Source organism: Panthera onca, chromosome X (genome assembly GCF_046562875.1).
Source record: "Panthera onca isolate mPanOnc1 chromosome X, mPanOnc1 haplotype 2, whole genome shotgun sequence".
Classification (NCBI taxonomy): domain Eukaryota; kingdom Metazoa; phylum Chordata; class Mammalia; order Carnivora; family Felidae; genus Panthera; species Panthera onca.
Genome location: NC_138357.1, coordinates 10,657,297 through 10,670,659, shown reverse-complemented (window position 1 = coordinate 10,670,659; position 13,363 = coordinate 10,657,297). Strand labels below are relative to the sequence as shown.

Genomic DNA, 13,363 nt, shown 5'->3' with positions numbered 1-13,363 from the left:
AGAGCTCTCCCCAGAAACTGATCATGCTGGCACCCTTATCTGAGACCTCTTTCCTCCAGAACTCTTAGAAAATAAATTTCTGTTTTTCAAGCCAATCCATCTATGGTATTTTGTTATAGAAACCAAAGAAGACTAAGGTGGACACTCCTCAAAGGAAAGTTGAGCTGAGCTGGCATTCTCTGTCGCACGTGAATATCGAAGTCGATCTTTGGCCTTCCAGAAGTCTTTTTCTGCAGCTGCTTCCTGGATATCACAAATTCCCTTCAAGGGAGCACTCACTGTTTTTATTTTCTTGGTGAGTCACTCAATGGTGACTTGGTGAGCCACCATTGCCCTAGCGTGTGAGGGGAGCTTGTAAACCCGGTGTGTAAACGACAGCGGACATTATTTCAGAGGTCATCACTATGCACTCTGATGAAGGGGGATGTAGTCTTAGTCAAGGAAGTCACCCTTAAACCTGCTGCCTGTCTAACGTGTCTTTCTCTTCTAGACCCATGAGATTCTTTGGGGAAGGCGACATCATGACCAGGCGAGGCACATGTGCGACTGCTGACTCCAACTGAGAAACTACCAGAGCTGAAAGCGAGGTAGATGAATGTACAAGAGCCTGTTAACAGCCCAGAAGTCGCACAGGGATGCCGCGAAGATTGTCTGGGAGCTGTCAGGGACAGACTGGTAAGTGTGCACAGCATCTTGCTTGTCTTGACATTAGAGCTGATGTGAATGATCCACTTAATAATACTCTCAGGGAGTCTTTGATAGGCAGTGTGGGCCCTCTACGTGTTGCCTACGTTAAAACGAAAGAAACATTGTGCTAGATCCAAGTGATCAGGAGAGGTGTTTTTTCTACGATCTGTAAGTGCCTAGCAGAAAATCATTGCATTCTAAGGTCCCCCTGGCACACCATTTCTTCACTAGACGAATGGGAGGGACATGGGCGCCAGTTGGGATTCCTATGTCTGTCTATCTGTCCTCTTCGGGGTAGGAACTGGAGACTCACTGCCCTGGCCAATGCTGTGACCTCAACTCGCTTTACGAGTTGGTCCCCAAATTCCTGAGGAAGTCAAAAGTTGAAGGCGACCTAGAAGGCCTGGTGGTAAGGTAATAACAGAGTGCTTGTGACAAAGATGAGAAATGATTTGCCTGTGACAGGTATCTCCTTTTCAAAAAGCAGTCCCCTCTGGAAATTTACATTTCTTCTACCCATGTTGGAAGCGCACAGATCATTTCTGGAACCCCTTCTGGAAATTAACTTACATTCTATTGATACTCTCCGCATCAGACATGTCATCCTAAACTTGCAATTAAATCATTTGCCACAGCCAAATTTTCAACAAATTAATCAGCTGTTTTGAGTAAATCGATCAGCTGAGCTAATTAATAATACTTTACAACTCCGCCTGACATGACGTAAGACTATGAAGTAATGAAGCTTATTTTTTATATGGCCAAAGAATTAGCTCTGATGGGACTTTCCAAAGAGACACTCAAGAATGGTTTGGGCAAGAGCAGTATAGAACGAACGTGAAACTTCTCAAGGGTCCTACTCACATTTGGAGCGTGCGCGCGCGCACGCACACACACACACACACACACACACACACACACACACAGACTTGTATGGATCCATTCTGATAGGCCTATTAAGCAATTGATCATTCTCCTTCACAATCAAAATGTGTTTGACTTTTGGTGGTTTTGTTCAAGTAGTAGGTAATATTGGAGTGATCAGAATGAGCCAAGTCTCTACCAGGGGGCATAGTATGGAATTTCGATTTAGCCTAAATATAAGAAAAGCTATTGGCGGGTTTCCAGCAGGATTAAGAGTTAACACAGCCTGAGGTGCCCGGGTGGTTCAGTCGGTTAAGCGTCTGACTCTTGGTTTTGGCTCAGGCCATGATCTCGCGGTCTGTCAGGCTGAGCCCTCGTCGGGCTCTGCGCCGACAGCACGGAGGTTGCTTGGGATTCTGTCTGCCCTTCCTTTCTCTCAAACAAAATAAAAGAAAAAGAAAAGAAGAGTTAACACAGCTTAACATTTATAGCACTGTCTCTCCTATGTGCCTCAAATACACTGGTAGGATCCTACCAAAACGCAGATTAATATTTGCTATTTAGCTGGCTTAACAAAAAGGTAAACCTGAGAGAATGGTTGAGCTGCATAAACTACAGGTTTATATGATTAATATACTTCTTTATACACAGTGGTGGTGAGCAACTAGCAATTTTAAAACAGTGGTTCATAGGGGTGCCTGGGGGGCTCAGTCGGTTAAGCGTCCGACTTCAGCTCAGGTCACGATCTCGCGGTCCGTGAGTTCGAGCCCCGCGTCGGGCTCTGTGCTGACAGCTCAGAGCCTGGAGCCTGCTTTGGATTCTGTGTCTCCCTCTCTCTCTGCCCCTCCCCTGCTCACTTTCTCTCTCTCTCACAAAAATAAATAGACATTAAATTTAAAACAGTGGCTCAGAAAACAAAAGAATGTGACTTAGGCTATGCCTATGAACACTGCTGTTATATTTGAATAGATATAGTCTGCCATTCCTGATCATTCATATGTAAATTTAGATTCAGAGTGAGCTCCAGCTTTCATTTGAGCAGAGTGCGTTTTATAGTGATTGCTAATTTGGCAGGATTTACTTTTTGGTGGGAGTTCTTGATAAATTGTTTCTTTGAATGGAAATGTTCCTCATTAATTTCTCTGCGAATGACTCTTCCCTGGGATCAGCTGTGGCTGTGGCACTCATCCCTTCTCATTCCGACAAACTGACCTGTTATTAATTATTTCTAGTTAGAAACGCTAACGATGCCACTTGGAGCTTTGTTCGGGAGTAGGGAGCCCCGGCCGGAACACAAACAAGCCCAGATGAACCCGTCACCTGCACCAGAAGGTTTGGAGATGCCTCAGCAACACAGGTCTGACTGTCCAAGGGACAGCCTCCTACATTCCAGTGCTCTGGCCGCACTGGGCAGCTGTAGCACCAAAATGAATCCTTTCAGTTTGCAAAGTCTCATTCATCCAGGCTGAGTTCCCGATTGGAAAGGTATTCTTAGAGAGGCCCTACGCAGCAGGCTCATTTCACCTTCAACAAAAATCAGTTCAAAAGGTTTAAAAAGGACAGGGGCGCCTGGGTGGCTCCGTCGGTTAAGCGTCTGATGCTTGATTTAGGCTCAGGTGGTGATCTCACAGTTCGTGAGTTTGAGCCCCGCATCGGGCTCTGGGCTGATAGCACAGAGCCCACTCGGGGTTCTCTCTCTGTCTCTCTCTCTCCATCTGCCCTTACCCCACTCATGCTCAGTCTCTCTATCTCCCTCTCAAAAATAAATATTTTTTTTTAACAAGACTGGATTAATTAAAAAAAAAAAAGTTTTAAAGGACATTCATGGGAAGCACGCTTGTGAGGTTTCAGCTGAGCGCTGTCTCAAAGATGACAAAACTATCATTCAATCCAACGGAGAAGGGAAAGGAGGTAGGGAATCACATAACATATAACAAAGCAGCTGGCTGCTGTCACTGTTGTAGACACTTATTTTATTATCAGTATAAAGAAACTACCTGTGGCACACACACACAAAATACTGTGACGTAAGCCCACCAGGGCCTCTTCCTAGGTGTGCAGGAAGAACACATTTCCCCAGTCGCCACGTGGCTTTCGCGGGGACCGCTGAGCTCTGCTTAGAGGAAAGGAGAGCAGACGCAATGTGACAGCTGCACCGTGACGCAGGTAAGCGTCTTCTCTAAGCTGCCTCTCACAACGCGGGGCGAGAACGGACGCGACGCGCTCCGTGACGGCAGTAGTACAAAATGGTCATGACAGAGGTCCCCGAGTCACTTAGTGGAAGTGAATCATTGGACTGTGGTGTAAGAAGTGCACCTGTTTTGAGTCCCTGAGATTTGGGGGGCCGCTTTTCATCTCAGCATATGCTAGATAAAGCAATACCTTTAAATAAGAACGATGAAAGCAGCAGCTACCGTTTGTGGACCACATAACGCCTATAGGCATGTGCTGAGCACGTTACAAAGGACACCTCATTATCTTCACAAACAAAATCTTCCGGGTCAGTAGAACACTTCTCATTCCATACATTACGAAGCAGACGGGGACGCCTGGGTGGTTCGGTCGGTTGAGTGCTGACTTCAACTCAGGTCACGATCTCGTGGTCTGTGGGTTCGAGCCCCGTGTCGGGCTCTGTGTCGACAGCTCGGAAGCCGGAGCCCGCTTCGGATTCTGTGTCTCCCTCTCTCTCTGCCCCTCCCCTGCTCGCTCTCGGTCTCTCAAAAATAAATAAACATTGAAAAAAAACATTAAAAAAAAAAAAAGAAGCCGACTGAGAAAAGTATCAGTCCAAGGCCTCACAGCCAACTTGCCTGGTTCTAAATGTATTCATTTCACTATACTACAGCTGTCCCTGAGTGTTCCCATTTCAATGCTGTTACCATATTTCACAGGCAAATTTTCACTACTGGAACTTCCTAATGCCAAGGATTCTCTAAGTCACAGAAAAATGCCAGGAACAATCTGGAATAAATGGATTTAAAAAGGACCAAACCAAATATATAAAGGGACACAGCACCAGGTGTCTTTCCAATACAAATGCCACTAAAATCCACTTCAGAAAGTATGATCGAGATCAAAATTCTTGATGGTTCCTGCAGCTATTTTCATTTTAAAAACCACAGCAGCCAAAAGCAGCTGTTATCAACAGATTGGAGGCGCACAGCAGACACAGTTAATTTCTAGGAAGCCATCAGAAAGGCACATGGTTCCTGAAGTAGCATTCTGGTGTTCTTGTCACACAGATGAGATGTTTACAGGAACCACAATAAGTTGAAAAGGGTAAAAACATTTAACTTGTGTCTGAAATGCCTACTTTTAATTTAGATAATGTTTAGTAGCTCCGACAATGGTCACCACCTATGGGAAATACTCATTTTTCAGCCTATGTTATATTATTAAGAGAAAATTCATGATGTGGTACGAGAAATTAGGAAGTGTACCTAATGAGCGTTTTACCTGACACTCTGTAGGACACATCTCAAGAGATTTGTTCTTACACAAAGTGTGAATGTAAACAAATAAAATGGAATTTGTTGGGGTTTTTTCCAACCTGTCTTAGAAGTCATTTCCCATACAAGGGTTCCAAAGCATTTTGAGCGATGGCACCATCACCAGAATATGTGGGTACTGTCCCGGGGGGCCTCCTTAGAGGGATAGCACTCATTTGGATGTATAAATTCTGGTTTGTTTGCTTTTAAAATGTCCAATTATTTTTATTCATGCCTGCTCTATGCTCTTATGTATCTTTGCAATGCCTATCTGCAAATTTTTCTTAAAATAAATGTAGTGTTGAGAAAACCGCCTTTGAAATATCAGGTTGGAGATAGTCTTTCCCAATTAATGGAGCTAAGATAGCCATTAAAAGTTCCTTCTTGTTTGAGGTGTGTAAGTAGGATTCATGCTGAGCGTTGGCAGACTGGTATAATGCGGGGAAAAGTCTATACGAGGACTAAGACATTGGTTCTAGAATTGGTGTGGCCTGATAATATCAAGGAAATGTGAAAAATAATTAGTGCCATTCATTCACTCATTCTTCATTCCTTCATTCATTCACTTACCTATCCTCCATTTTTTTCTTTCTTTTTTTAAAAAGCTTATTTACTTACTTACTTCGAGAGGGAGCACACTAGCAGGGGAGGAGGAGAGGGAGAGAGAGAAAATCCCAAGCAGGCTCCGTGCTGTCAGCACAGAGCACAACGTGGAGCTCGATCCTACGAACCGTGAGATCATGACCGGAGGCAAAAGTCAAGAGTTGGGACGCTTCACTAAGAAACCCAGGTGCCCCACTACCCTCCATTTCTCAAACAACACGAGCTCGCTAGGCTCCAGTCAGTTCAGGGGTTATACAAACTGGTAAAAGATAGTCCTTTCCCCAAAAAGTGCTTTCAATTAAGTGGATAAGATTCCAAACTTTTTTAAACGTTAAAAACCTGCCCTGTTTACCTTATCAATGTATTGTGAGAATCTAACGAAAGGGTTTATGTGAAACAGGTATTAACTCGAGAGCCTGTACAAAAATTACATGGCCCTGAAACTGGTGTATTGATACAGGAAATATTTTTCTCCTTACATGATCATCTTGTTACTTTCATTCGAAGTACTTGGCAACACTGAGGTCAGACGAAGGAAGGGAGGAATAAAGACGTGGACGGACAGAAGGTGGGGGCCGGATGGGGGGGGGGGCAGGGAATCAGGTTGATGTCTAGAAGAGGAGAGCTGTGGCAGACAGGAGGCTTTGATTTCATGAGGCTGGCCTCAGAGGAAGAGTAGCAGAGCACTGGGAGCGAAAGGGAAGGATGGAGTGCAGGATAAGGGGTGGGCGCGGGGACACAGTTTTACTCTCAGCCCCTCCTCAAAGATATATGGAAATCAGCCTTACGGGTGAAAGAGCAAACTTTTCAAGCATGACTCAGTCACCAGGGACTAGTAACAGAAATTTACCCACGAAGATCATGGGAAAAAAACATTTATTTTAAGGATACAGGGCAATCTTGTAGAAATCAACACAGGAAATAAAGCTGGAATTCACAGAAAACAGAAACTGATCGGGGCCATTCCTGTCCATGTTTCCTTCTCGTCCCCCATCCTTTTCTCCGTCTCTCAACCTAACAACTCGTCTTCATCTTCTTTTACTGAGGCCACACTGCATCTATTCTCTGCTTTTGTGCCTCGGCATCAGCCTAGTACTTTGGTCTCTGTGGACGGTTTTAACCGTTTGTGCCTGCCTGCTCCCAGGTCTACAGGGCTTTTCCCAGGAAGGAAGAGCCTGGACGATGGAGCCAGGGGCCTGGGTTGAAATCCTGAGTCTGCTATTTTGACCTGTGTCATCGTAGTTGGGCCACTGCACCCCTCCTCCACATTTTACCGGGTCGAGGTGAACATGAATGACGTTAATTTATGCAAAAACACCTAAAAGAGTGCCCGGCCCCCTAACAGGTGCTTGGATGTGACGCATTCCAAAGATCCCTGTTAGCGCTAGGATTCTGGGATTCTATAAAATGACTCTCTTATTTGACAGACTCAGACGTGCATTAAATCTTATTTACTCCGTAGTTCCTGTATAAATAATGTGGTTACACAGCTCCGTTCCAGGAGTAAAGGTAAATCTGAATCACAACAGATGCAGATACATTCTCAGGCTCCCCACTCCCTGCACCCTACTCTCCCTGGGAGGACGTTAAAATTAGCTACATTTCCGTAAGGCTCAAAACCAGAAGGCATTGATCTGGCACACCAAATACACTCTGCGATACATATGCATCTGCTTAGAAACTGAAGCGGTGTCTCGATACGGGCTGGCTGGAAGAATTAAAATGGAAAGGGAAATTCGCAAGAATAAATGAGGGAGGAATTCAGAATGAACAGAATGAACAATCTGCTTAGCTTCCTTCAGTCTCTACGAGAAGAGCAGACTCTGGCCACGTGGTGATACTCTTGCACAGAACGATGAGATCAGGGGAGAGGGGGAAGGGTCATTAAATGTGACTGTATGTTTCACTTTGCGCGGTTTCGTTTCCGAAAGGCCATTACCCACCTTTGGAAAACTGGGAAGCGGCCTACTAATGAGTAAACAGTTGAGGGCAAGCCCCCAGTGCGGCGGGATTTCCAGAGCTTCCAGATCCCAGGCTTTGCCAGTTAACAGAAGGAGATGCTTCACGAGCTAAAGCTAATAGACGTTCCTTTCTCCAGCTAACCCTCCTTGCTTCACAGGGAAATGAAAGTGCCCATCTAGGGGCTGGGGAACTGTGTGCGGTGTGTGTGCGTATGGGTAGTTGTATGTTCTGAGTGTTTTCTAAAGCATTACGCACTAGAAAGCTCCAAAGATACTTGAATTTTCTAAAAATGTTTTCATTGTGAGAAACCAAATGCTTCAAGGTGCTATTCTTTTTCATTTAGTTACCACCTGATTAGTTATCTTGTCCAAATAAAACTGAACTCTAAATACACGTACAAAGGGTTCGTAAAGGGGCACCAGAGTGGCTCAGTCGGTTAAGCATCCGACTTCGGCTCAGGTCATGAGCTCAAGGTTTGAGTTCGAGCCCCGCGTCGGGCTCTGTGCTGACTGCTCAGAGCCTGGAGCCTGTTTCAGATTCTGTGTCTCCCTCTCTCTCTGCCCTTCCCTCGCTCACACTCTGTCTCTCTCTCAAGAATAAATAAACATTAAAGAAAAAAAAGAGCCAGCTTCTGATCCTCTGTCCCCCCCCCCAACACCGCCATCTCCCTGCCCCTCCCCTGCTGATTCTCTCTCTCTCTCTCTCAAAATAAATAAGTCAACTTAAAAAAAGCAAAGGGTTCATTAAAAGGTCATGGTCACTTAATGGCAACAGTAAAAGGGATTTTCTTGCAACCATTTCAAGGATCTCACTCTAGTTTTGTCTCCTCCTAAATACATACTTAGTGCAAGCACCAGTCACACATTTAAAGTTATTATGTTAAAATACGCGTGGGGAGGAGGCGCCGACTTCAGCTCAGGTTATGATCTCATGGTTTGTAGGTTCAAGCCCCGCATCGGGTTCTGTGGTGACAGCTCAGAGCCTTGAGCCTGCTTCGGATTCTGTATCTCCCTCTCTCTCTACGTCTCCCATGCTCGCACTCTGTCTCTCTTTCTCTCTCAAAAATAAAATAAACATTAAAAAAAAAATTAAATACATGTGGAGAGTCACAACTTGGTGGGTGCAGAGTTTCCTCTCAAAATGATGAAATGTTTTAGAACTAGATAAAGTTGGTGGTTGCACAACATCGTGAATGTACTAAATGCCACTGGAGTGGAAACTTCATTTAGTTATTATTTTTAATTTTTAACGTTTATTTTTGAGAGACAGAGGGCAAACAGGGGAGAGGCAGAGAGAGAGAGACAGAATCCGAAGCAGGCACCAGGCTCTGAGCTGTCAGCACAGAGCCCGACGTGGGACTCGAACCCACAAATCATGAGATCATGACCTGAGCCAGAGTCGGACGCTTTACCGACTGAGCCACCCAGGCGCCCCTGGAGCATAAACTTTAAAATGGATAATTAATGTTACACCTTAATAAAGATAAATAACAAAAATGTGTAAATGGATGTTTCTAATAAGTTCAGTTTGTTTTCTTTGGAGTCTGATGAAGTTAATGTTTTGTAGTTCTCTCTTGTTTTAATGTTTATTTATTTTGAGAAGGAGAGTCAGGTGGGGAGGGGCAGAGAGAGAAGGAGAGAGAGAATCCCAAGCGGGTTCCACGGGTTCCACGCAGTCAGCACAGAGCCTGACGCAAGGCTTGAACTCACGAACCATGACACCATGACCTTGAATCTGACGCTTAACCAACTGAGCCACCCAGGTGCCCCTGTTGTGCAGTTCTTAACGAAATGTTAAGCTATCGGTCCTTTGGCCCCTCTGGCAGCTACCTCCGCCCCTGTTGAACGTCTGTCTATAAAAGCAACTCAAAATGGCCCACGTCGCTGAAGTGATAGAGCTGCTTCCTTTGAAAGTGGCATCCATATTTACATACAGGATTTCTCTTTTTCCTTCCCCTGATCCCTTAATGGTTACTCTGGTGATGGAAGCTGACTTAATCCAGCCGTGCTGAAGCAACTCCGAGGCAGTATGTTAAAGTGCTTGTTCGGTGACTGACTACAGCAAAACCCGGAGCAAGTCCTGTCTCCGCTTTCATACACAGTTGCCTCATCTGTGTAATAAGGAAGCGAACTAAATGATCTTTAAGAGCCTTTCTTTTCCTGAAATTAGGGGATTCTGTGGTCTCTGTAAACAGCCTTTTAATAACCAGTACTACAGTGTATATTTAAGTATCATTTTCACATGTTTCTTGGTCATTAGCATATCTTCCTTTGTAACACACCTATTTAAATTTTAGTCATTTTTCTTTTGTCATGTTTGCCTTCTTTTTCTTTGTAATTCTTTTATATATTTTGGATTAACATCCTTTGTTGAATATATATTGAAAATACCTTTTCCCACTTCGGCGCTTTCTTCTTTGTTCTTGTATTTTAATTTAAAGAACTTTTTTTTAATGTTTATTTATTTTTGAGAGAGAGAGAGAGACAAGAGTGTGAGCCGTGGAGGGACAGAGAGAGACACACAGAATCCGAAGCAGGCTCCAGGCTTTGAGCTGTCGGCACAGAGCCCGACACAGGGCTCGAACCCACAAACCGTGAGATCATGACCTGAGCCAAAGTCGAATGCCTAACTGACTGAGCCACCCAGGCACCCCTTTTTTTAAAGTAGGCTCCACATGGGGTGCCTGGGTGATTCAATTGGTTAAGCATCTGACTCTTGATTTTGCCTCAGGTCATGATCTCATGGTTCATCATGGTTCATAAGTGAGCCCCAATGTTGAGCTGACAGGGCAAAGCCTGCTTGAGATTCTCTCTCTCCCTCTCTCTCGGATTCTCCCCTGCTCATGCTCTTTCTCTTTCTCTCTCTCAAATAAAAAATAATAAATAAATAAATAACCAACCAACCAACCAACCTTTAAAGTAGGTTCCATGCCCAGCACGGAGCCCAATGCAGGGCTTGAACTCCTAACCTGGAGATCAAGGGGCACCTAGGTGGCTCAGTCAGTTGAGCATCGGACTTCGGCTCAGGTCATGATCTCACGGTTCTTGAGTTTGAGGCCCACATCAGGCTCACTGCTGTCAGTGTGGAGCCTGCTTTGGGTTCTCTATCCCCTGCTCTCTTTGCCCCTTCCTTGGGGACACTCTCTACCTCAAAAAATAAACAAACATTTTTTTTTTTTAAAGGCCTGAGCTGAAATGAAGAGTCACAGGCTTAACCGACTGAGCCACCCAGGCACCCTGTGTGGAGCCTACTTTAAAAAAAAAAAAAATTTTTTTTTAAATAAAGTGAAGACGAAAGCTCCAAAGCAGGAAAAGGTATTTGCAATATATATTTAACAAAGGACTTTAATCCAAAATATAAAGAATTACAAAGAAAAAAAAGGAAGAAAAGGTGCCCCTAATGCTTTATGGCTTTAACTTTCACTTTTAGATCTATGATAGACTTGGAATTCATTTTTAGGTATCAAATGAGATACTGTTTACATGTGGGTACTTAACTGGCCCAGCACCACTATTTACTCAAAATTGCAAACTTCTCCTACTATACTGTAGAGGCATCTTTGTCATAAACCAAGTTACCGTGTATGTACATGTGGGCCACTTTCCAGGCTCTCCATTGGGACAGCATTGTCCAAATTACTGTGGGTTGCTTAATTTTTGACATCTAGGAATGTCAAAATTCCAGCTTTGATATTCTGGAATATTCTGGAATATATATTCCAGCTTTGATATTCTTCACAACATTTTGATACTCTTGAATAATCTTGTTCTGCTGCATTTCCATCTAAGCTGTAGAATTATTACACACACACACACACACACACCCCTTGCTAGAACTGTTATTAAAATTTCATTTAAGGGGCACCTGGGTGGCTCAGTCGGTTAAGCGTCCGACTTGGGCTCCGGTCATGATCTTGCGGTTTGTGAGTTTGAGCCCCGAGGTAGGCTCTGGGCTGACAGCTAGGAGCCGGGAGCTTGCTTTGGATTCTGTCTCACTGTCTCGCTGCCCCTCCCCAGCTTGTGCTCTCTCTGTCTCTCAAAAATAAATAAATGTAAAAAAAAAAAATTTTTTTTAAATTTCATTTAAGTTTGGGAGAATTTACAACATGAAGCCCTTTAATCCATGAAAATGGTAGATCCTGGGGTGCCTGGCTGGCTCAGTCGGTAGAGCATGTGACTTTTGATCTCAGGGTTGTGAGTTTGAGCCCCACACTGGGTGCAGAGATTACTTAAAAATATAATATCTAAAAAAAAAAAAAAAAAGGTAGATCCTTCCAGTTACTTTATATTTATCAATTTATCTCATTAGTGTTTTGTAGTTTTCACTGTATAGAACTTGCATGTTTTCATTAAATTCATTATTAGCTATTTAAATTTTTAAATACTATCCTCAATAACATTTTTATTTTCCTTTCCTAATCATCTAATACTAGTATGTAGAATACCATTGCTTTATTATCAATATTGACCTTGCAGTTAGCACCAATTCCAAATTCTCTTATTAAGTCTAAGAATTTGTCTGAAGATAGGATTCTTTTGGATTTTCTATGTGTGTAATCATATCACTTGCCAAAAATGATAGATTTCATCCTTTCTGATGCTTATGAAGTTGATGTATTTTCCTTGCTTTTTGCACTGGTTATGACCTTCAATAAAATGTTCAATAGAACTAGTGATAAGGGCCTTTTGTTTTAGTCCTAATATCACAATGGAGGGTTTAAATATGTCACCGTGAGTATCATGTTTGTTGCAGGTTTTCATTTTTTATTTTTTGTAGACTCTTTTCAGATTAAGGAAATTCCCTTCTATTCCTAGATTTTTAAGAGGTTTTATCATACATTAGTTTTAACTTTTATCAAATATTTTTTTCTGTATCTACAAACATTTTTCTGTTATTCTATTAATATGGTGGATTAAATTGATTTTGCAGAGGTAAACAACTCACAGTTCTAGAATAAAACCTGTAGGCCACTATGTATTATCTTATTTACTAGGATTAATCTGGTACTTTTTTGTTTATGGTATTTGAATCTCTAGTAATAAGATATAATGACACAATTTCTTTTCTAGTAATATCCTTGTCAAATGCTGGTACTAAGGTTATTCTAGATTTACAAAAAGAGTTGGTAAATATTGCTTTTGCCTATATCCTCGGGAACTGTCTATGTACTTTTTTTCTTATCTAAACATTTGAAAGAATTCACTAATGAAGCCATCCGGGATTGAGCTTGGGTTTGTGGGAATATTTTTACTAACAAATCCATTGTCTATAGAAATTCAGATTTCTTACTTCTTACATCTTGTTCAATACGGTGTGTGCATGGTTTAAGAATCTGTCCATTTTGGGACACCTGGCTGGCTCAGTCAGAAGAGCATGCGACTCTTGATCTGGGGGTCTTGAGTTCGAGCCCCATGTTGGGCACAGAGATTACTTAAAAATGAATCAATAAATTGTTAAAATATTTTTTAAAATTTTAACAAAGAGTTTTTGTCCAGTTTAGCCAAAACTTCAAAAGTATTAGATATTAGTCACAGTATCTTTGTATCATCTTGTATATTCCTTTAATCTTCATTATTTAATACTTTCTGCTTTCATTAGATTTAATTTGCAGCTTCTTGATATGAATACTTAGATACTTGCAGCCTTTTTCCTCTCTAATATATGCATGTATTAGTTTCCCGTCATGGCTATAACAAATTACCACCAGCACAGTGGTCGAACACAACACAAATGTATTACTGATCAAGTGTTCACGACTA

The 13,363-nt window shown here is 42.7% G+C and overlaps 1 non-coding gene across 1 annotated transcript; it reads left to right on the top strand.

Moving 5' to 3' along the window:
• Window positions 1–11,749: 11,749 nt before the first annotated feature.
• TRNAK-UUU (transfer RNA lysine (anticodon UUU)) lies at window positions 11,750–11,822 on the top strand. Its single transcript has one exon. It is a non-coding gene; the product is annotated as a tRNA-Lys (tRNA).
• The last annotated feature ends 1,541 nt before the right edge of the window (window positions 11,823–13,363 follow it).